Source organism: Lynx rufus, unplaced genomic scaffold (assembly GCF_022079265.1).
Source record: "Lynx rufus isolate CCGP_SWC_20201006 ecotype Redwood Valley unplaced genomic scaffold, mLynRuf1.p SCAF_2, whole genome shotgun sequence".
Taxonomy (NCBI): Eukaryota; Metazoa; Chordata; class Mammalia; order Carnivora; family Felidae; genus Lynx; species Lynx rufus.
Genome location: NW_025814834.1, coordinates 159,606,537 through 159,629,634, shown reverse-complemented (window position 1 = coordinate 159,629,634; position 23,098 = coordinate 159,606,537). Strand labels below are relative to the sequence as shown.

General features: G+C 36.0%; 1 protein-coding gene across 1 annotated transcript in view; it reads right to left on the bottom strand.

Moving 5' to 3' along the window:
• Window positions 1–23,098, bottom strand: part of SLC44A5 (solute carrier family 44 member 5) — a 174,396-nt gene that overhangs the window by 121,483 nt on the left and 29,815 nt on the right. The gene's annotated exons all lie outside the window — the stretch shown is intronic.

Sequence of the window (23,098 nt, the reverse complement as noted above, 5' to 3'; positions counted from 1 at the left end):
TGACTTATTTAAGGTCCATGAGAGAGAGGTAGAGAGAGGGTAAGGTAAACCAAATATCTAGGTTTCCAATGCCTAACCCTTTTAATTTAGTACTTATTCTAATATTATTTCAATTTTCTGTAAAGCCTCAAGTTAGCCATATCTAAAATTTTTTCACGTGTTCCTATTACCTCAATAGGAAACGAATCTTTCATAGAGAAAGTTAATCATGCTCAATCCAGAAACAAACTATCATTTGCTTAAATCCAAATACAACCCAGGAATTTTAAATTTCATTTTGTCTAAGAATTATGAGAATAGTAGTAAAAAGGGAAGAAACAGGTGCTCTAGCTTTCTTTCTTTGACAGTCACTGAAAAGCAAAAACCTGCTTGGGGGTGAGGTGAGTATCTGGTTCACATGAATTCTTACATATCCTGTTCAGGATCAGGTTTTCATCCTGTCAGAGGGGTTGTTAAATTGAGAGCAGTTGTTAAATTAGTGTGATGCCTGCAGGTAGGGAACTAAAGGAGGGAAAATTAGAACACTGGTGTGCCTTAATTAGAAACCTTGGAGTTGTCAAAGCCCTTGTGTTTAATAATAACTACCAAGAAGAGGGAGAGTGGGTGTGACCAGAAGCATCAGCCAAATTGGCTACCATCTTGTAATTATTTATCTATAATATGTTTATATCTATATACTCACATTATATATAATATGTACTATAATGCTTTTTTATAAAAAACTAATATTACATAGCATTATAATGTTACATGTTTATGATGCTATGTCGCAAGCACAAGGAAGGGTAAACATACTAGAAAGATGAATGTAGGAAACTTACCAATCTGAAAGGACAAGGCACAAAGAAGCAGACCCCAAAAGGAAATTTAAGACTAAAACCCATACTCATCAGCTACTGGCACTGATGAACAGGCATTAGTTGGAGTTTTGGCCCAATTTAGGTTTTACACTATGGTTTCTCTCTTTTTTTGGTGCCAAGGATAGACTGCAGCACCACGGACTACTCCAGGCCCACACAACCATCCCCCAGCAGTTCCTATCATAGTGGAATAGCATTTCTCAATAATTCACACTTTCAGGTGTTGGGGATTATATTCTGAGACCAGGGAGGATAATGTATTCAAGTCTGCTTTGTTTTTCTGGTACACAGATTTAGAGAAAAAGTGGACCATACCCCCTGGCCAGACTGCTTAATTTTATATTATTTAAACACAAAAGAATGTTGAACAAACTGAAAATTATGAATAGAAAATTCATCTCAAAAAGCAGGAGAGTTTTTCTAGATAAAACATTCCTGTTTCTGAATTTGTTCCTGTAGTGATTTGTTTCCTTTTTTCTGTTTTTGTTTGTTTTTTCATGGTCCAGTCTATTTATTAAAGTTATCTCCTCCTAAAGCAAAGGGATGGAATATCAGTATACTGGTCAGCATTCAACACAAGTAAGGAAGTTGAGCTTAAGGTCCCATATGCTTTTCTCCTCCCTGTGCAGAGTCATGGTCCAGACCAGTGCTGTGGTCCCCATTGGGTAGTGGTCCAAGTTCTCTTTATTCATCTTCACAGCCAGTCAGAAGTAGATTCACATGAGTGTTATGAAATAGAGTATAATTACCATCTCCCCATGTAAAGGGCTTGGACCTGATGCGGAGATGGGAGTAGGCAACAAAGAACTCTGCTCTCTTGTGCTCTCATGGTGTGACTTCAGGAAGATGTTCAGCACTATCAATCCCATGCCGGAAAGCACTACAAAGTAGGTGAGGGCATTCCACAGGCGAGCTGAACCCTCATCACTGTGGTTGCCACTCCACCTGGACCCGTTCAACTATGCCCAGGACCCACCTAGCAGCCCCAAAATCTGGCACCCAGCTGCCTCCGCCATTTTCAACATGAACCTCTCTGTTATTTTAGAAATTTCCTCTTAAAATAGGGGTGTGGGTGTGTGCCCACATGTGTGTAAAATCAGGAAATTACAATTACCTGCCATTTTTCCCCATTAATGCTTTTCTCCCTTTCTTCAGATATACTCTGTCGGGGGTGGGGGGTGGAAATACTGTTTAGGAAGCTATTGGGAGCACCTGGGTAGCTCAGGTCACTATCTCACTGTTGATAAGATACAGCCCCTCTTGGAGCTCTGTGCTCACAGTGAAGAGCCTGCTTGGGATTGTCTCTCTCTCTCTCTCTCTCTCTCTCTCTCTCTCTCTCTCAAAATAAATAATAAAGAAACTTAAAAAATAGAAAACTATTGGAAAATTGAACTTGGACAAAATATCAAATATAACTTGGGCACCATTTTGTGAGGAACATAGCAGAAGCTTAATTCAAATTTTTAGAAGTCGTAGCATCTTATTGTTCATCTCTTTTTATTTCAGGGCATCTGTCATAATCCTAAGTATTCTATAGGAAATGAGTTGTTTTTATTTTTATTTTTTCAAGTTTTAATTTAAATTCCAGTTACTTAATGTACAGTGTAATATTAGTTTCACATGTAGAATTTAGCTGTTCATCACTTACATATAACACCCAATGCTCATCACAAGTGCCCTTATTAATGCCCATCACCCATTTAACTCATCCCTCACAACCACCTCCCCTCCAGTAACTCTGTTTGTTCTCCACAGTTGAGAGTCTGTTTTCTGGTTTGCCTCTCTCTTTTCCCCACTATGTTCATCTGTTTTGTTTCTTAAATTCCACTTATGAGTGAAATCCTAAGTATTTGTCTTTCTCTGCCTTATTTCGCTTAGCATAATACTCTCTAACTCAATCCACATCCAAAGAAATGGTAATATTTCATTCTTCTTACGGCTGAGTATCCATTGTGTGTGTGCATATACACATATATATACACACACACCATATCTTCTTTATCCATTCCCCAGTCATTCGGCATTTGGGCTCTCTCCATAGTTTGACTATTGTTGATGAAGTTACTATAAACATCAGGGTGCATGTATTTCTTCAAATCAGTATTTTTGTATCCTTTGGGTAAACACCCAGTAGTGCAATTGCTGGATCATAAGGGTAGTTCTATTTTTATCTTTTTGACAAACCTCTATACTGTTTTCCAGAGTGCCTGCACCAGTTTGCGTTCCCACCGACAGTGAGAGGGTTTCCCTTACTCCTCATCCTGGCCAACACCTGCTGGTTTCCTATGTTGTTAATTTTAGCCATTCTGACAGGTGTGAGGAGATATTTCTCTGTAGTTTTGATTTGTATTTCTCTGATGATGAGTGATGTCACACATCTTTTCATGTGTCTATTAGCCATCTGTATGTCTTTTTTGGGAAAATGTCTATTTATGTTCTCCACTTTTTTAGCTGGGTTATTTCTTTGGGGAGGGTGTTAAGTTTGGTAAGTTCTTTATAGATTTTGGATATTAATCCTTTATCAGACATGTCCTTTACAAATATCTTCTCCCATTCCAAAGGTTGCCTTTTAGTTTTCTTGATTGTTTCCTTCACTATGCAGAAGCTTTTTATCTTAAGTCCAAATAGTTCATTTTTTATTACCCTTGCATCCAGTGACATGTATAGTAAGAAGTTGCTGTGGCCAAGGTCAAAGAGGTTGCTGCCTGTGTTCTCCTCTAGGATTTTGATGGTTTCCTGTCTCACATTTAGGTCTTTCATCCATTTTGAGTTTATCTTTGTGTATGGTGTAAGAAAGTGGTCCAGTTTCATTCTTCTGCATGTTGTTGTTTAATTCTCCCAGCACCATTTGCTAAAGAGACTGTCTTTTTTCCGTTGGATATTCTTTCCTGCTTCATCAAAGATCAGTTGACCATATGGTTGTGGGTCCATTTCTAGTTTTTCTATTCTGTTTCATTGATCTGTATGTCTGTATTTGTGCCAGTATCATACTGTCTTGATCAATACAACTTTGTAATATAGCTTGAAGTCCAGAATCATGATATCTCCAGCTTTGTTTTTCTTTTTAGGATTGCTTTGGCTATTTGGGGGTTCTTTTGTGGTTTCATACAAATTTTAGGATTGTTTGTTCTAGCTCTGAGAAAGATGTTCTTAGTATTTTGATAGGGATTGCATTAAATATGTGGATTGCTTTGGGAAGTGTAGACATTTTAATAACATTTGTTCTTCCAATCCATGAGCATGGAATGTTTTCCCATCTCTTTGTGTCCTCCTCACTTTCTTTCATAAATGTTTTCTAGTTTTCAGAGTACAAATATTTTACCTCTATGGTTAGGTTTATTCCTAGGTATCTTGGGTGCAATTTGTAAATGGATTCCTTCCTTGATTTCTCTTTCTGCTGCTTCATTATTGGTCTATAGAAATGCAAAAGATTTCAGTGTGTTGATTTTATATCCTGTGACTTCACTAAATTAGTGTATCAGTTCTAGCAATTTTTTTTGGAGTCTTTTGGGTTTTCTATATAGAATATCATGTCATCTGCAAATAGTGAAAGTTTGACTTCTTCCTTGCTAATTTGGGTGCCTTTTGTTTCTTTTTGTTGTCTGATTGCTGAGGCTGGGACTTCCAGTACTATGTTAAATAACAGTGGTGAGAGTGGACATCCTGAGGAAAAGCTCTCAGGTTTTCCTCATTAGGGATGATATTAGCTATTGGGTTTTTTACATGTGGCCTTTATGATGAGGTATGTTCCCTCTATCCCTACTTTGTTGAGGGTTTTTATCATGAATAGATGTTGTACTTTGTCAAATACTTTTTCTGCATCTATTGAGAGGATCAAATGGTTCTTATTCTGTCATTAATATTGTGTATCACGTTGATTGATTTGAGAATATTGAACCACACTTGCAACCCGGGAGTAAATCCCACTTGATCGTGGTGAGTGATTCTCTTAATGTACTGTTGGATTCAATTTGCTAGTATCTTGTTGAGAATTTTTCCATCCATGTTCATCAGGGATTTTGGCCTGTAGTTCTTCCTTTTAGTGGGGTCTTTGTCCAGTTTTGGAATAAGGGTATTGCTGGTCTTACAGAATGAGTTTGGAAGTTTTCTTTCCATTTCTGTTTTTTTTTTTTTTTAAGAACAGTTAGAGAAGAATAGGTATGAATTTTTCTTTAAATGTTTGGTAGAATTCCTCTGGGAAGCCATCTGAGCCTGGAATTTTGTTTGTGGGGAGATTTTTGATTCTGATTCAATTTCTTTGCTCATTATCGGTCTGTTGAAGTTTTCTATTTCTTCTTGTTTCAGTTTTCATAGTTTATATGTCTCTAGGAATTTTTCCATTTTTTTTCCAGATTGTCCAATTTGGTGGCATATAATTTTTCATAATATTCTCTGATAATTGTTTGTATTTCTGTGGTGTTTGTTATTTCTCCTCTCTCATTTGTGATTTTATTTATATGGGTCCTTTCTCTTTTCTTTTTTGATTAAGTCTGGCTAGGGGTTTATCAATTTTATTAATTTTTTCAGAGAACCAGCTCCTGGTCTCATTGATCTGTTCTACTGTTGTTATAGTTTCTGTATCATTTCTGGTCTTGAAACTCGAAGTCAACCATGGGAAATGAGTTATTTTTAAAAACTAAAGATTTAATTTGGATAATTTTAAGACTCTCAAGACAGCTATAGAAATAACTAGGTGATACCAGCTCATGGTTGAAAATCATTCTGAATCATATTTTAGCTAGAGACCTCTCATAGCTGTACCTATACCTCAGGTGGATTCATTTTTACTTTCATAGAAAGCACTAAGAACCATTGTGCTAAACTAAAATGTGCTGCATCCCACCGGGTCCCAGAAAGAAGAAAGAAAGAACAGTGAAAGAGAAATATGCCCCAAGTCTCTCCCTCACCCTACCTCCAAATCAAAGAACAACTTTTTCAAAACAAGATGCTCACTTTCACATTTATCAGAAAGCTATTCAAAACCCTATTCAGATTGAGCTGCCCTGGTGTAAAAGTATTTTCAAAAGTTAAACTACAGAAATACCGTTTCTAACATATCTATTTTTCCAAATTGCAATATGAAGAATATGATCCCAATTGTATTATGTGTTTGCAGATATCCCCATCCTTCCTATCTGGAACCCACAAATATACTATGTCTATATTAACCTCAATTTAAATCCTGGGAGTTTCCTTTGACTTTCCCTTTCTTAGCTTATCTTTTATATTCAATTGACAAATTCTCTTGACTCCTTTTCTCTGGTGTGTCTTTCATCTACCCCTTCCTTTCTATTCCTGCTACCTGGATTCCGTCCAAATTCTCTGATCTTCTCTTCAAGCTATTGCCGTAGTCTCTTAATTGGACTCCTGCATATAGTCTCTGCTTGATCCAATTCAGTCTGCACATCACTGATTATCACTATTATGTGATGATGTCATTTTATTGTTTAAAAAATGGCAGTGCCTCTCCACCATCTATTTAGTAATTTCCAAATGTCTTGGCTTTATGTTTAAGAACCTACAAGTTCAATCCTAATTCAAGCCCCACACTATCTTTCTAGCTTTATCTCCCACCATTCCTCTCAATGTGCTTCAACCAACTTGGGCTTTTTCATTCATTGAGTACACCCCTGCACTCTCCCTTGACTATACTCAGGGTTCTCTGCTAATGCCCCTTTAGATTTCTTCTCTTGGAATAACCCATATGTCCAAATTTGCATGGAACAGCCAGGGTTTAGTCCTGGAGTAACCATTATTAGTGCTCCCTTTTACCCACAAAAGTGTCCCTGTGTGGATCTCCAACCCATCTACAAAATCCCTCATGATAGGATTCTTTTCCTTTTTTAGTGTTGAATAATACTCCATTGTGTGTGTGTGTGTGTGTGTGTGTGTGTGTGTGTGTGTGTGTACCACATTTAAAAAATTCATTCATTTGGTAATGGACATTACATTTTGTACATATTAGCTATGGTGGATAATACTGCAATGAACATGGGAGTGCAGATACCTGTTTGTGACCCTGATTTCAATTCTTTTGGATAAACATGGATGAACTTGGAGGACACTGTGCTAGGGAAAATATACCAATCACAAAAGGACAAATACTGATGATTCCACTTATATGAGATACCTAAAGTAGTCAAATTCATAGAAGCAGAAAGTAGAACAGTAGTTACCAGGCACTGGAGGGAGGGGAAAATGAGGACCTGCTGTTCAATGGGTATAAATTTCAATTACACAAGATGATAAAAGAGATCTGTGGTACTACATTGTGCCTACATTTAACAATTTTGTACTGAGCACTTAAAAATTTGTTAAGAGGGTAGATTTCATATTAAGTGTTCTTACCGTAAAAAATTATAGCATGTAAAACATAATCACTGCTGGGTCACAATATACAGGAATATATTTGTTCCGTGTCACATATTCTTTGAATTTAAGATTTTTCTAGGAATAAGCTTAATATGGTATCAAATGAGTGAATAGAAATGTAAAAAATAATTACATGTAAAATTTTTTAAAATTAAAATTCCGTCCTTCAACTCATTTCAAATATCACCACCTCCTTCATGAAATTTTGACGTAAGAGTTCCCTCTAATCTTTGTAGACTTACAGGAATTTTGTTTGTACATCCTCAGAGCAACTATCTTCCATTTATTATAACCTAGACCAAGGGGTTAGACTAAGCTAAATTTGGTCTACTGTCTGTTTTGTATAACTTGTGAATTAAAAGTGGTTTTTATATTTTTAATGGTTAAAAAAATTTTATGACATACAAATTATACAAAATTCAAATTTCAGTGTCCATAAATAAAGATTTCTGGGAAAGAGCCACACTTATTTGTATATATTTATATTTTATTTACTTATATTTATATTATCTAAGGCTACTTTTGTGCTATAGTGACTGAGTTAAATAGTTGCAGTAGAAACCATCTGGCCTTAAAAACCTAAAATATTTGCTACCTGGACCTTTATGGAAACCTTGCAGACCTTTGACCTACACCATAAAGTCCTCTATGGCAACATTTGGTACAGAGCCTTACATGTTACAGAAATACAATCACATGAATGATCACTAAAACACACCTCTTACTGCTGACAGGCTAATGTATCATAAGCAGGCTCTTGTGAAATTAAAAGTGCTAGGTCTCAAATTTCAGGCTTTTGTGGGAGGAGGAGCTCTCTATATAGTGATATGTTGTCTGGGGATTCAATTTTTTTTTTTTTTTTTTGTCAAGCTTAAGCTTATGACCTGGACATTACTGTCTCCAGTAAAATAAATCAGCACCACTCTGTCTCTCTGTCTCTGTCTCTGTTTCTTTCCCTCTCCCTCTCTCTCTCCCCTCGCCACCCCCCACCCCCGCTCCCTTCCTCCTCTGCCCTACACAACCCCATGAGATTAAATTAGGAGGTAATGAAAGAGTTTTGTTTGTTAAATGCATATTTCAGTTCTACACCAGTTCTTACTCTCCAACAACTGTCATTCTGCTTTCTTTTCAGGGACAGTTTTCTACCTTCATTCAGAAACTGATTCATTTACTGGTTTTCTTTCTTTGTAGCAGATGAAATTCCAACGATATCAGCCATTCTGAAAGGTCATTATTATCAAGCATTAGAGCGAGAATGAAAGTCCTAAAAGTCATTATTCTCTGACAGATCATCCATTTGTGTTTAATGATTCAGTTTAGGGATTGTCCACTGCCTGTAATTCCAGTCGGATGATCACCTCTTATTCTTAAGTTCTTGGTGTCACCTGCATACATCTGTCTACAACATGGCTGCGTTTATAACTCACAATTTAGAAGCATTGCTCCTCTGTGGTTCTGCTGGCACCTGCACAATGCCATTAAAGTCATCTGTTACCTCTCAGATTCTTACTGCAGAAGTCTGTTCCAGGAAATAGGACTGCTTCGCCTCCATGAGGCTTTATTGAAGGACAATGCACTTTGGGGCCACCCTCCAAGCTTCCCTGACATACAGTTGGCAAACTTCAGAGTGTGGCATGAAGTGGACAGATCATCCGAACTCATGGTAATAAGTCAGCAAACTCAAAATCTGGGCTATTCAGGGTAAAATTTTGCGTGAGTTAAAAAATGTTTTACCTCTATTCCTCCACTCTTCACTATTAGTGGAGATTTGGGTAATTTTGTGAGAGAAACGTTGTTTAAGAGCTTGTGTTTGAAGGGGTTAATTATATCTTTTCCACATGTTCCCAGCTTCTCTTCTCCCTCCCAGACAGCTTGTCTAAAATTTTTCTATTGTTCTGTTCCCACAGCTTCAGGTTATGTCATGTACTCTGTGTGTGTGTGTGTGTGTGTGTGTGTCTGTGTGTGTATGTGTCTGTGTGTGTGTGTGAGAAAGTTGAGATCTCAGAAATAAGTTATACTTATAACTTCTACAAGGATACTAAGAGGTTAAAAGAATATCTTGAAGAATTACACTATTACTGGAATCAGGAAGCTATAAATGAGTTTTTAATTATAAGAATAGGTTTTTTCAGGTGTTCAATTTTAATGCAAGGTTTTCAAATCTCAAAAAAATTTTAAGGAAATTTTACATCTACTTTAGAAGATAATTCTGGCATCCAATCATTAAGAAAGGAGTGTTAATTTTGTGAGATTATTATTTTTTAACATTTTTTAAACTTGCTGTAATAAAATACACCAAATAACTTGATATCCTAAGAAATTATAGGATGATGTTGATAATGTAGTTCAAATTTATTAGATCATATAAGATGATATTTAGATCTCAAAAATTTCTCTATCCTCTATGGATAATCTTTTCTTCTATCCAGTTTGCATTTGGGTTTCCATTGCATTGAGAGAGTAGCTTTAACCAGCTGTGGTTTATATTTTCTAACTGTAATGAGGGAAATAGAACCTCATTTTTTTCATACAGAGAAGTTTAAGTGATGTCTATATAAATGTCTTTTTTGTTTCAAATGGGACAAGGTCAGACATAATTGGTTTTACTATGTGATTCATCATCTTTGTAAAACTTGCATAATATTTAAGGATCTGTCAGTAGGTAGAAACCACTCAACAAATTGCTAGTAAAGTGAGAGCCAGATCATAGTTATTGCCCGTATTACATGTGGCATCATGAATAAAAGATACCACACAGAATAGGTGGTAGGAAACCCAGCTTAGAACAGCCTTGGAACATTAATCCAAAGTTATTAACTAATTTTAAAGGTAACCCATAACAGTTTAGAATGCTCTTTAATCTTCTTGAAATAGGTTAGACTCCCTACTACATAGAAATTTTGAGTAGGTGCTCAAAATATTTGTTGAAACAATGAACTTCTGAAAAATTTCATGACTGAGATGGCTATTGAAATTCAGCGATTAAATTTTTCTTAAAACTTCATGCCTTCTAATAATTATATTATAAATAGCTAATTTTTTAGTAATCAGGCATGTACATTAAATAGAGATTACTATCTGTCACCGAAACTTTTAATAATAAGAAATAATGGCTTATTAATGATGGGAGCCTCGGAAAATTGCATGCCCTTTGAGCTAGTAAGTTCTTTTCTAGTAATTTATACCATGGAAATATGTATAGAAGAAGCAAGAATTTATTTATAGGGATTTAAAACATTGTGCTCTTTATAATGAAGAAAAGATGGAAATTATGTGTAGAACAATTATATGAAAACACATTCATAATGTATTCAGTAAAAAGTAGATCATGGAACATGTTCGTACGGTTATAAGTTTTTATAAAATGTGCATAAATGCTTAACAAGACAAAAGAATATATAAAAAAATGTTAGTGGTCATTATCTCTGGGTGATTCTATTTTTCCTTTTTACTTTATCTGTTTTTTTCAAAGCTTCCACAATAAACACAAATTGCATTTATAATAGAGACACATAGGCTAGATTTTACAACTACAAATAGATTGTTGACTTATTCTTTCTGATCCCCTCAAACTATGATCTTCTGGTTTCACTTTTTTCTTGATCATTATTGATTAAAATTCAAAACACACATCTCTTTTGTGTTCTTTAAACAAAAAGTGCTACTAAAAGTGTGTGTGTTGGGTGGGGGGAGGCATTGTTTTCTGATTAATCTTTCTTAATGCTCAAACATTCCTAAGTGGGAATGGAATTGAAAATATGCATCCAAAAATGCCTCATTAAAACATCTTTCAAATCACAACTACATCAACCAGTGACCATAATAATCTCATGAACTATATAAGATACAGACCCCGAGTTTTTATTTGAAGCATGTCATAAAATGAAAAGAGTTGGCCTTTAAACTTTCACTAATCAAGTCTTTATGATTTGATGTTATGCCTATTTTTGTCATTTCCTCTATGTATATTCAGCAAAGCTGAATAATAAAAACCCCTCTGTTAATTATCTGAAGATAATATTTATTCAGTGGAGATCTTAGAACTTTGTGTCTGCTTAGAATATTTATTACCTCCACACTTACCCTTAACAGAGTGTCCTAAAATCATCCTAGTGCTTTCAGAACACAAAATAAAAATTTATTTTGGAAATTAATTTAGCAATGCAATCACCTCAGTTGTAAAACATTTTTATACCTATAATTGTTTGAGTGCCCATTAGATAAAGGAGTAAATTTAAAATAATTTTAGGTAAGACTACATAAGGAATTGGGGAGTAGTTGCCTCAAGAAGGGGAACTGTGTGTCTGGGAAGAAATAAGGAAGACCTACTTTTCACATATATCCTTTTGTAACTTTTAAATCATGTATCAAACATAAGAAATAAGTAAATTTTAAAATAAAGTCATTTGAGTATAAATTTGGCATTATTTTAGAATAGAAATGACCTCAAATAATGTCAACTATTAACCATGAAAATGAATGGGGGGAAAGAAATAAACTTAATTTAACAGAAATTAAACTATAAACTATATGGCTATAAAGTCATTAGGAATATACTCTAACTAAAATTCTTTATTGGGATTACAGATCTACCCACTCATCTTGATTGAAAGATTGAATTGATTGAAAACAAGGTTTCTCCACCATAAAAATTTTTCACTTGTTTATTTTAGCAATTATTTCAATATTCAAAGGAAAACAATAAATGCAACATGACAAATTTAATGGCTTAACGATATTGGAAAGGATACTAGCATGCTTATTGGTAAATCTTTACTGTAAGGTGGAAGGTCTCTATCAGTTTGAGGAAGAAAAATTAACAGATTTGTGAGATGGTATAAGAAGAAATAGAGAGTTTTCATTACTCGTCCATAGAAAATAAGCATGGGCATTCAACACATGTCTATTGAATGAGTAAGTGAAAGGGTTACCTGAACATTAGACATTAATACACGGTAGACATTTTCAAAAATGTATAAAAACGCTGTGTCCCTCTGTTCTCAAACTGTTCAGCAAACTGCTCAGCAAAGAAATTTCAACCATCTGTTAGAGACTGAAGTAGTATATAAATTTCTTTCTTTTCTGTAAATATTTGCTGATATATTTTATCCTACAAGTTGTATATACTGTAACAAAGCATTCCTACTACTAAAGGATAGGGTCATGCTTATTAATTTTAAATAGGACTTAAACTTTTTAGGGTTTTTAAGATAAAACTAAATGTTTTCTAAATATTTATTGATTTGAAGTTATTAAATACAGTCTCTGTGTAATTCAGTTTAAATATGAACCTGTGTATTAGTTAAGAATGTGTTCAATTGCAAATACCAGAAAATTTATGCTAGAAACAATGGCTTAACTCCAAGGAATTTATTTGCTCCATACAACAAGAAATCCTACAGTTGGCAGTCCTGAGCTGGTATGGTATGTCATTCACTGATGCCATTAAGGACCTGACTCATTTCATCTTTCTACCTCCTTCATCCTTAGCTTATAGACATTCATCTTCATGCTGTACCTCATGTCACACGTTAACTGCTGCACTCAAGATATCTAAATTTATTCTATCAAACTTTGTCTTTTTATGTAAAAAAGAAGGTCCTTCCTGTTTCCTTTTAGTTCATTGGCCAGAACTGTGTCTCATGGCCATCGCTTGCCTAGAAGGTGGTAGGGAAAATTGAGTGTTTAGCTTTTTAGCTTCTTTAATAAAGGAGGAAAGAGAAGATGGTTTGGAATGGATGTTCAGAGGGACAAATTACAGAATGTACCACAGCTACTAGTGAGATTATTTAAACAACCATAAATATAAAAAGATTTCCCCATTGTAATTATGTATAGTGAACCCAAATGGATTATGCCAAAGAATATGTGTTTTTCTCTGCAAATATTATTAAATAATAAACGCATTTTATAAGATTAACATAGGAAAACTCGATATTGTATATTCTCTCAGAATTTAAGTCAAACTAAGATTAATTTTATAGCCAACTGTATTCTAAAGCTGATATCAAAAACAGCAAAATAACAAATTGTTAGATCTTATTTTTGAATAATTTTATATTTCATATTCAATTAATTAAATAATTCTTGACGTTCATGTTCACTGGAACGGGCCTTGAAATTTAAATCCAGCCATAGTAAATATATACAAATGCAATTGTCCTAAGCTGATTATTAAAATACAAAGCTTCTTTAAGTTAATATACATCTTTTATTAATCATTGGACATAAAATGTATCACATACTATGCCAATAAGTCTCTTTTATTTCAACATAAGATATTCAGAGTAGCATCTTAACAGTAAGTATGGGAGTCACTAGGCAATCTTATATTTAATTTTGTCTAAGAATGGTCCCAGTTTTCTTATAACAAAATACTATGATGCATCATACATAATGGGTCTCAGTTCCTGTTTTTATCATCTTTCCTGGCATTCTGAGTAAGTTCATGGAGGACCCATATTTTCCAAGGCTTCCCTAAACATAAGTCCTTCCTCCTTAGGGTTTAAAAAAACGACCCTAGCAAATTTTTTTCAATGGCCATTTGTTAAGTGTCTATTATTTGTTACTATTATGAGACGTGTATATGCATGTGCGCCCATGAGTATAAGAGAAGGAGAGGGGCAGGATCGAGATGAAGGGAAACCAAGACTGTTAGGAGAGAGGAGATATAAAGCCGAAAAATAATATGACCTTATACTTCAAATGCTCTATTTTTCATAATTTAAAAATAAAAGATTAATGCACCTAGAAGATTAACATTAGAAAATAAATACTGTTTAAAATATAGAGGTAAAAATAAGTACTATTGGTAGAAAGGATCTAGATGGTTAGAGTGGAAAAATCTCAGTGAGACTTATTGTATGTAAGACATGTTAATTACAAAAGATGAGTTAAGATTTTGAATTAGGGAGACTCTGACTTGTGGAGAAAAGAGGTTTCTTCTAGGCAAAAAAGAAGTACAGGAACAAAGATGTGAAATTAAGGATGGCTGATAGGATTAAGGAAACCAGGTTGGCTGACATTCTTATTGGAAGAAATTATAAAAACAGACTACAATATATCCTACAATCAAAAAAGACTCATTCTTTTATTTATGTAATATTTACTTGATACCTATTCTGCGCCAGGTACTGTAGTACATTCCAGACAGACAAGATGTCTTTTCTTATGGAGTTTACAAGTTAGTGTGGGAAATAGGCAATACATAAGTAAAGATCAAACAATCAAATGATGATTGATTATATGATAAGTACTAGAAAGAAAACAAATATGATAGTGTGGAAGAGAATAATAAGGGTTGGGTGCATGGGAAAGTGCTCTCTAAAGAGGAAGTGAGTGATGAAAATTCATACAGAGTCACAAAGACCTCAAATATCCAAAGCAACCTGGAGTAAAAAAGAACAAAGTTGGAAGCATTACACTTCCTCATTTCAAAATATATTACAGAGCTATAGTAATCAAAACAGTATGGTATTGACATAAAAACAGACTCATAGTGGGGCGCCTGGGTGGCGCAGTCGGTTAAGCGTCCGACTTCAGCCAGGTCACGATCTCGCGGTCCGTGAGTTCGAGCCCCGCGTCAGGCTCTGGGCTGATGGCTTGGAGCCTGGAGCCTGTTTCCGATTCTGTGTCTCCCTCTCTCTCTGCCCCTCCCCCGTTCATGCTCTGTCTCTCTCTGTCCCAAAAATAAATAAACGTTGAAAAAAAAAAAATTTAAAAAAAAAAAAAAAAAAAAAAAAACAGACTCATAGATCAGTGGGCCAGAACTGAGAGCCCAGAAATCACCCCCTACATATGTGGTCAACTAATATTTGACAAAGGAATCAAGACTACTCAGTAGGGAAAGGACAGTCTCTTCAACAAATGGTGTTGGGAAAACTGGATAACCACATACAGAAAAATGAAATTATACACCTATTTTATACCACTCACAAATACTTAATTCAAAATGGATTAAAGGCTTAAATGGAAGATCTGAAACTATAGAACTTCCAGGAGAAAAATTAAGGAAAAACCTCCTTAGCATTGGTCTTAGCAATGTTGTTTGTTTGTTTATTTGTTTGTTTTAAGATATGACACCGAAAGTATAAGCAACAAAGGCAAAAATAAATAAGTGAGACTACATCAAACTAAAAAGCTTCTGTATAGCAATAGAAACCACCAACAAAGTGAAAAGACAACCTATAGAATGGGAGAAAACATTTGCAAACTGTATATCTGATAAGGGGTTAATATTCAAAATATATTTAAAAAACTCAACACAACGCAATAGCAACAAACAACCCAATTAAAAAATGAGCAGAGGATCTAAGTAGACATTTTTCCAAAGAAGACATACAGATGGCCAACATGAAAAGGTGCTTTCCATCACTAATTATCAGGAAAATGCAAATCAAAGCCACAATGAGGCATCATTTCACACCTGTTAGAATGGCTACCATAAAAAAACAAAAGATATGAGCACCTGGGTGGCTCGGTCGGTTGAGCGTCCGACTTCGGCTCAGGTCATGATCTCACAGCTGGTGAGTTTGAGCCCCGCATTGGTCTCTGTGCTGACAGCTCAGAGCCCGGAGCCTGCTTCAGATTCTGTGTCTCCCTCTCTCTCTGCCCCTAACCCACTCGCATTCTGTCTCTGTCTCTCTCAGAAATAAATGAACATTAAAAAATTTCAAAAAACAAAAAACAAAAGATAAGTGTTGGCAAGGATGTGAAGAAAAGGGAATCCTTGTGTACTATTGGTGGGAATGCAAATTTGTACAGTCCCAATGGAAAGCAGGATAGAGATTCCTCAAAAAATTAAAAATAGAACTACCATATGATCCACAAGCTCACTCCCGGATATATATCCAAAGGCAATGAAACAGGATCCTGAAGAGAAATCTGTACTCCCACATTCACTGCAGCATTATTCACAATAGCCAAGATATAGACACAACCTAAGTAAAAACTGATGGATGAATGGATGAAGATGTGAGATAATTATATATAAATCTCACATACATACATCAATGGAACATTATTCAGCCATCATAAAGAAGGAAATCCTGCCATTTTTGACAACATAAAGGGAATCTGAAGGCATTATGCTAAGTGTAATAAGTCAGAGAAAGACAAATTCTGTATGTTATCATTTATGTGTGCAATTTTAAAAAGCTGACCTTGGGAAACCAAGTAGAATGGCGGTTACCAGAGGGTGGTGTAAATAGGGAGATGTTGGTCAAGAGTATAAACTTGCAGTCAGAATCACAGTGTAGTGATTATAGTCAACGATACTATATGATATACTTCCAAGTAGCTAAGAAACTAGTCTTAAGTGTTCTCACCACAAAAAAGAAATGGTAATTATGTGATGGGATGGAGGTGTTAGCTAACACGACAGTGGTAATCAATTTGCAATACCTGTGTACCAAATTAACACACTGCTCATCTTAAATTTATATAATGTTTATGTCAATTACATCTCAGTAAAGCTGGGGATGGGTGAAATAAAGAGGTGGTGGGGATTGTGTTTCAGGCAGAGTAAACAAGAAATGCAAAGTCCTGAGAACAGGTGAGGCCAGGGTTGTCCTGGGAGCTGACAGATGGGCAGTGCGAACACAACACAGAGGAGAAAGGGTGATGGTAGTGCATGAGGAAGTTGGTAAAACAGAATGACTTAATAGTCCTCAATTTGAACTTGTCTACCAGTCTAGTTACCATATTTTATACATTAAAGGACTTGAGAGTTCAAGGCTCATTCTGACATGCATTATTTTATTTGGATCATTACAAAAACTTTATATAAAGTTGATAGGAGAGGTGTTGTTAACACATCATTTTACAAATTAGGTAACTCGTGACCACAATTTCAGCTCATTTTTTTACTGAAAGTGCTTGAAAGGGGAAGTAATATATCAAAACAGTATTTTAGTTAGATTTATTTGGCACCAGGATGGAGAATATATGGGGATGAAGGCGTGAGTGCAAAAGGATGAGAATTAGGAAAATGAGGGTTGAGCTAGCGGATGGCAAGACAGAAGCAACTGAAACCAGGACCAGTTCTGCCTCATCAGCATCACCAGCCTCCCATGCATGTCTGTTTTCCTGGGTCACCAGGATATTGGGACGATAAATGTCACAGCATGGAGACAGTTTACAATTCCACAAAGATGCCTCATGGACTGGAACGGATGTGAATAGATTTCTCCCTAATGGTTTCTAACACAGAGGGAGAATGGGAAGCTCACAAATCTTTCAGCACAATCTTATATTTATCTCTCCTACAGTCTTCAAAGCACTCTGTTCCACTTTTCTATTATATCAACTTGATAAGAATATATTTTCTCTGAGCTTTTGGAGATCAAAGATCTCATTTTTCAGTTTTCTGCTGTGAATGTAGTTAGCTGACATCTGTCTTTTCTGTAATGGACATGAAGGGTTGCTCTTTTGTTGGTTTTAATTCCCAAGGGCTACATAGAAAGTGAGCTGGCCCTGAATGCTCCTGGATGTAGACTGTCCATTACTAACAATACATATGACAAGTTGTTGAATTGTGTTGTTTCTAGCTCTTGTCAACGGCATATAAGTGGGCAAAGACAGAGTAAACAACAGGAAGAGAAAGAGAAAAGTGACATCTGAAGGCAAGACAAAACCAAGAGAGAAATTAGCTGAAAAGAGAATTAAAGAAGAAAAATAAAGAGAAAAAAGTAGGGCTCCCGTTGAAAATCAGAATTAAGGTAAAGACTGAGAAGGAAAAAGGCAAAAGAGAAGAAATCAGAGAAACAAGACCAAGAAAAATGCAGGGAAAATATTAATATGGTATAAACAAAAAAAAAGAGAGAGGCTATACATAAGGACACTTACTGAAATCTGTTATGGCTTGGAAAAAATCTAAAAGCAGGTCCATGCATCCAGTTATAAAAGTAGTAATGTATGTATATGCAAAAGAAATGTGGATGATAGTTATTAAATTACCTGAGATTTAATTTCTTTACTTTTAGTTATAGTTTAAGTGATTTGAACAAATAATAAAGGTTGTATACTAGAGCAAAGTTCAAGGACATCTGTTTTTTGTACCCATTGTTCCCCTTCTTAAAACATTTATAGCTAATTCCTTTCTGATACAACCACTATGTGTCAACTACCAAAAAGCCAATCAACAGACCTGTGTTTCTCTTTCTGTCTATCCTATTAATTCTCTTGGAGAATCTACCTAAACTTCATGTCTTTGCAGCCTGGTCCCAGAAGGGCTGCTAATTAATGCTGAGTAACAGGAAACATGCAAGCATCATCTTTCATACTTTGATGTAAAAACTGTGTGCGTTCAGTAGCAGTTTATTATGGAAAGCTGGGATATTTTCAGACGTTCACCCTTACTTCATCTTTTAGTTACTGGATAAATGTGCCCGGGGCACCTGGGTGGCTCAGTCGGTTAAGCGTCCGACTTCGGCTCAGGTCACGATCTCACGGTTTGTGAGTTCGAGCCCTGCATTGGGCTCTGTGCTGAGAGCTCAGAGCCTGGAGCCTGCTTCGGATTCTGTGTCTCATTCTCTCTCTGCCTGTCCCCCACTAGTGCTCTGTCTCTCTCTGCCTCTCAAAAATAAATAAAAGTAAAAAAAAATTAAATGTGCCAAAGTGGGTAGAGGATCAGCCTGTCTTTAGATTTTAATTGACTCTAGGGCTGCAGTATCAGCAATAACCACAGCTGAGATACTGCCTAAAGACTTAATAAGGCCAAATGAAATATGCTGGGTACAAAAAGAACTGGAGTTTACTTTAATTAATGCAAGTGTTTGGAAAGGTAATTGGGACTCCTAAAACTCTCTTCTCATGGAATCCTCAAATAACTGAACCATCCCCAACTCTTGATGAACACTTCTGTTGAGCTCACTGGTAGCTTTTCAGAATTTTAATCCATCAAATTTGATCTTAAATTTAGGAAAGTAAGTTAATATGATTGCTTCATCTTGGTTTATGTTCACCAAGAGTTTTCCCAGAAGAATAAAGTCTTAATTTTAAGTAGCTGAACTGTAGTACTTAGTCATTCTTCTCTGCTTCATCTTGCTGTAAAACAGAGGGGAAGATATTCAAAATACAGTCACTTCTCAATCTGGGCTTTCTCCTTGAGGTCAACATTGCCTTGAGGATGATAGTCTGGGAATTTATGTTCTATCTAAAGTTAATACCTTGCAAGTCTCTTAGCACTGCTTTACTTTAGCTTTGAGTCCCAAGTTACTGTTTCTATCAACAACGCAGAGTAGAGGGGTGGAAGATGAATTATGCAACATCTGTAAAGCGTGTAGAACTTCCCACAGAAAAAGGTGAGTTATGGGGCACCTGGGTGGCTCAGTCAGTTAAGCATCCGACTTCGGCTCAGGTCATGATCTCATGGTTCGTGAGTTTGAGCCCCGTTGTGCTCTGTCCTGACAGCTCAGAGCCTGGAGCCCGCTTCCAATCCTGTGTCTTCCTCTCTTTTGCCCCCATCCCGACTTGTGCTCTGTCTTTCTCTGTCTCTCAAAAATGAATAAACATTAAAAAAATTTTTTTTTAAGATTTAGGACTGGAAAGAATTTGTACCAATCTAAAAAAATCATTTCTTTTTAACATCTAAGCTCTGAAATCTGCCAATAATATTTAATATTGGTTCTCATTTTACTAGGCAGAATATCACAACACAATATATTGTGATATATATTGATTGTGATATGTACATATATATTATGCTATATATATATATAATTGTGAAAATATATTTAAAATATATTTTTAATGTATTGCCAAACATGAATTTCCCAGGAAACCACAATTATTCACTACTCCATCCATGAAATCCTCTTACCTGGTCTTCCAGAAAAACTCTCTCACATGCCTACCTCTTTCATCTCTGTGCACCTTCTCAATCTTCTTCACAGACTGTTCTTTCTCTACCTGCATCTCAATGTTGCAGGTGATCCACCTTACCTTCCAGCTCTAATCCAAGGTTGATCTCATCTGTATCTATATGGTTTCCGAAGCTTCAGCCATGAACAGCCCTAACTTTTCTCTTGAATTCCAGCCCCTTATTTTTAAATTGAAATGTCCAAGATTGAATTCACTATCTATTGCTCTCAGAGGTCCAAAATTTTTCTTTCTTTTCATTGTCTATTTCTATCACTCACTCTTTCACTTAACCCAAAAACTGTGCTCTTCTTGACTCCCCTCTCATCGTCCACATCTACTTGACTGACAAGTCCTACTGATTCTCCACGCTACAGTGTCCTGCTTCCTTTTCTTCAATCTCACTGCCACTGTTTAGTTGAGGCTTCATCATCTCCTATCAGGACTGATACCACACCTTCCAAATAGCATCTTGCTCTCTCTGAACCATCATACACACATCATAAAATACAGAACCTGACATAAATCCATTGGTCAAATCCTTTTAAGATTCTCAACTGCTTACAAAATGAAATCCAACTTCTTAGTCTGGCCTTTACTAAGCTGCTTAAAATTACTTTCTATCTTCTATCCACTCTCACAAATAACCTATACTCTCCCAAATCTTAGTGGCTTTGTATTTGGTTAAACTATATGAAATGGCTGATATTTAACTGGTTTTACCTTAAAAATGGTCATTTCATATGGCTCAACTAATAATGTTTTTTTCTCTGCCTGAATGCCCTTTCACCCTTACTTGTCAAAACATCAAGAACCAGCTCAAATGTAATCTCCTCTGGGAGACAATTATTGGCCACGCTAGGTTAAAGAGCAGATACCTTCTCTGTGTCCCCTTAACACTTTGTCATACCTCTGCCACAGAACTGTGTTTTAATTATTTGTACATAATTGACTCTGCCACTAGAATGTGGGAAACTTAAGGGCAGAACGTGGGACTTAATTATATCTATAACATTACTTCTAGAACAATGTCTAATTAGGAATTAATAAATATTTGTTGAATGAATGAATGAATGAATTTATTATACAAAAAAGCTGGAAAGTTTTTTGGTTACAATGAGAGGAGGGGCACCTGGGTGGCTCAGTCGGTTAAGTGTCTGACTTTGACTCAGGTCATGATCTCACAGTTCGTAGGTTCGAGCCCCACATAAGGCTCTGTGCTGACAGCTCAGAGCCTGGAGCCTGCTTTAGATTCTGTGTCTCCCATTCTCTCTGTCCCTCCACCACTTGCACTCTGACTCTCACTCTCAAAAATAAACATTTTTTTTAAAAAATGAGAGGACATTGTGATTTAATATATTGTAGAATGCTTCTTTCCTCTTTTTGTATCATATCCCCCTTTTTCATTTTTACTGGATAATGCATTTGTTCTTACCAGATGGATTTAATGTTGTCCTGAAAGAAATGACAACATAAAACCAGTCCACATGGTCAGAATGAACCCTGTCATATATATGCAACCCACATGAAAGCAGACGTGTATGGTTCAACTAGCAAAACTGCGAGAGGCAGCAAGCAGACATAGGCAGCAGCTATAAGTTGAATGATTCTTAAGCAATTCTGAGATTGTTTCCAGTAACATTCGGACAAAAGTTGTTTTTTACTCACCAAAAGCTATGGAGATCAATGAAAGCCCTCCTGAAAATGCATGGAGGACATTCATAGGCATTGCAAAATGTGCAGGAGGCATTTTACAGCAGACATTTTTGCAGAGTCTATTTATGTTGAAAGAAGGCACACCTCCAGCATTTTACACATCTGTGGAATTACTAATTAAGAGAAGAAAATCTCAACAGCAATAGAAATAGAAAAAAATGAGTGTACACTTTATAAAAACTGGACTGCACATATGACTAGAATATTAGATCTTCTCAGACCATATAATATTCTATATTCAAGAAGTATGATTTTAGGGGTGCCTGGGTGGCTCAGTTGGTTAAGCGTTCAACTTCAGCTCAGGTCAGGATCTTGCAGTTCGTGAGTTCGAGCTCCACATTGGGCTCTGTGCTGACAGTTCAGAGCCTGAAGCCTGCTTTGGATTCTTTGTCTCCTTCTCTCTCTGTCCCTCCCTGCTCATGCTCTGTCTCTCAAAAAATAAATAAATGTCAAGTAAATAAATTAAAAAAAGAAGTATGATTTTAGACACACAGCCTATGAATGCTCCAGTTTTTCAATCATCTCCAATAACAAGAAGGTGATCACTTAGCTTGGACTTATCTAGGGATAGACAGGATATACAGAGCAAAAGCGGGTCAGTGCAAACCCAGAAAAGGCCAAGACCACAGCAGGACTGAGACTAAGGAAGAACTTAACTGGTACTAGGACAGAGACCCTTCCCCCACCAGTTTTCCCACCTATTAATTGAACAGAACTGGGAATGAATAGTAGAATCATCGTGTTTTGATGCCTACATAATAGATTGGTGCTGAAATTGCTAAGATTAGTTGAACAATTATACACTGCAAATTCCTTGGGTTCAGACACTTATTCTCAATTAATGTTTCTATGTTTTGTGTTTTTTAAAGTTTATTTATTTCTTTTTGGGGGGGAGGAGCAGAGAAAGAGGGTGAGAGAGAATCCCAAGCAGGCTCCACACTCCGTGCAGAGCCCAACGTGGGTCTCAAATTCATGACTGTGAGACCATGACTTGAGCCAAAACCAAGAGTTGGATACTCAACTGACTGAGCCACCCAGGCACCCCAATGTTTCTATAATATTATCACAAAATTCCTTTCACACACAACTGAAGATAAATTCTTAAACTAAGGGGATGCATACATCATTTAAAAACACTATCCTGGTTGGGCACTTACTCTGATAATGTTTATGTATATTGTATTCAATAATAACAGAGTTGACAATCAAATTAAAATAAAATAAAAACATTATCCTAGTGGGCAGACTGAACATCCCATGTGTCTTAGCTCAGGCTGCTATAACAAAATACC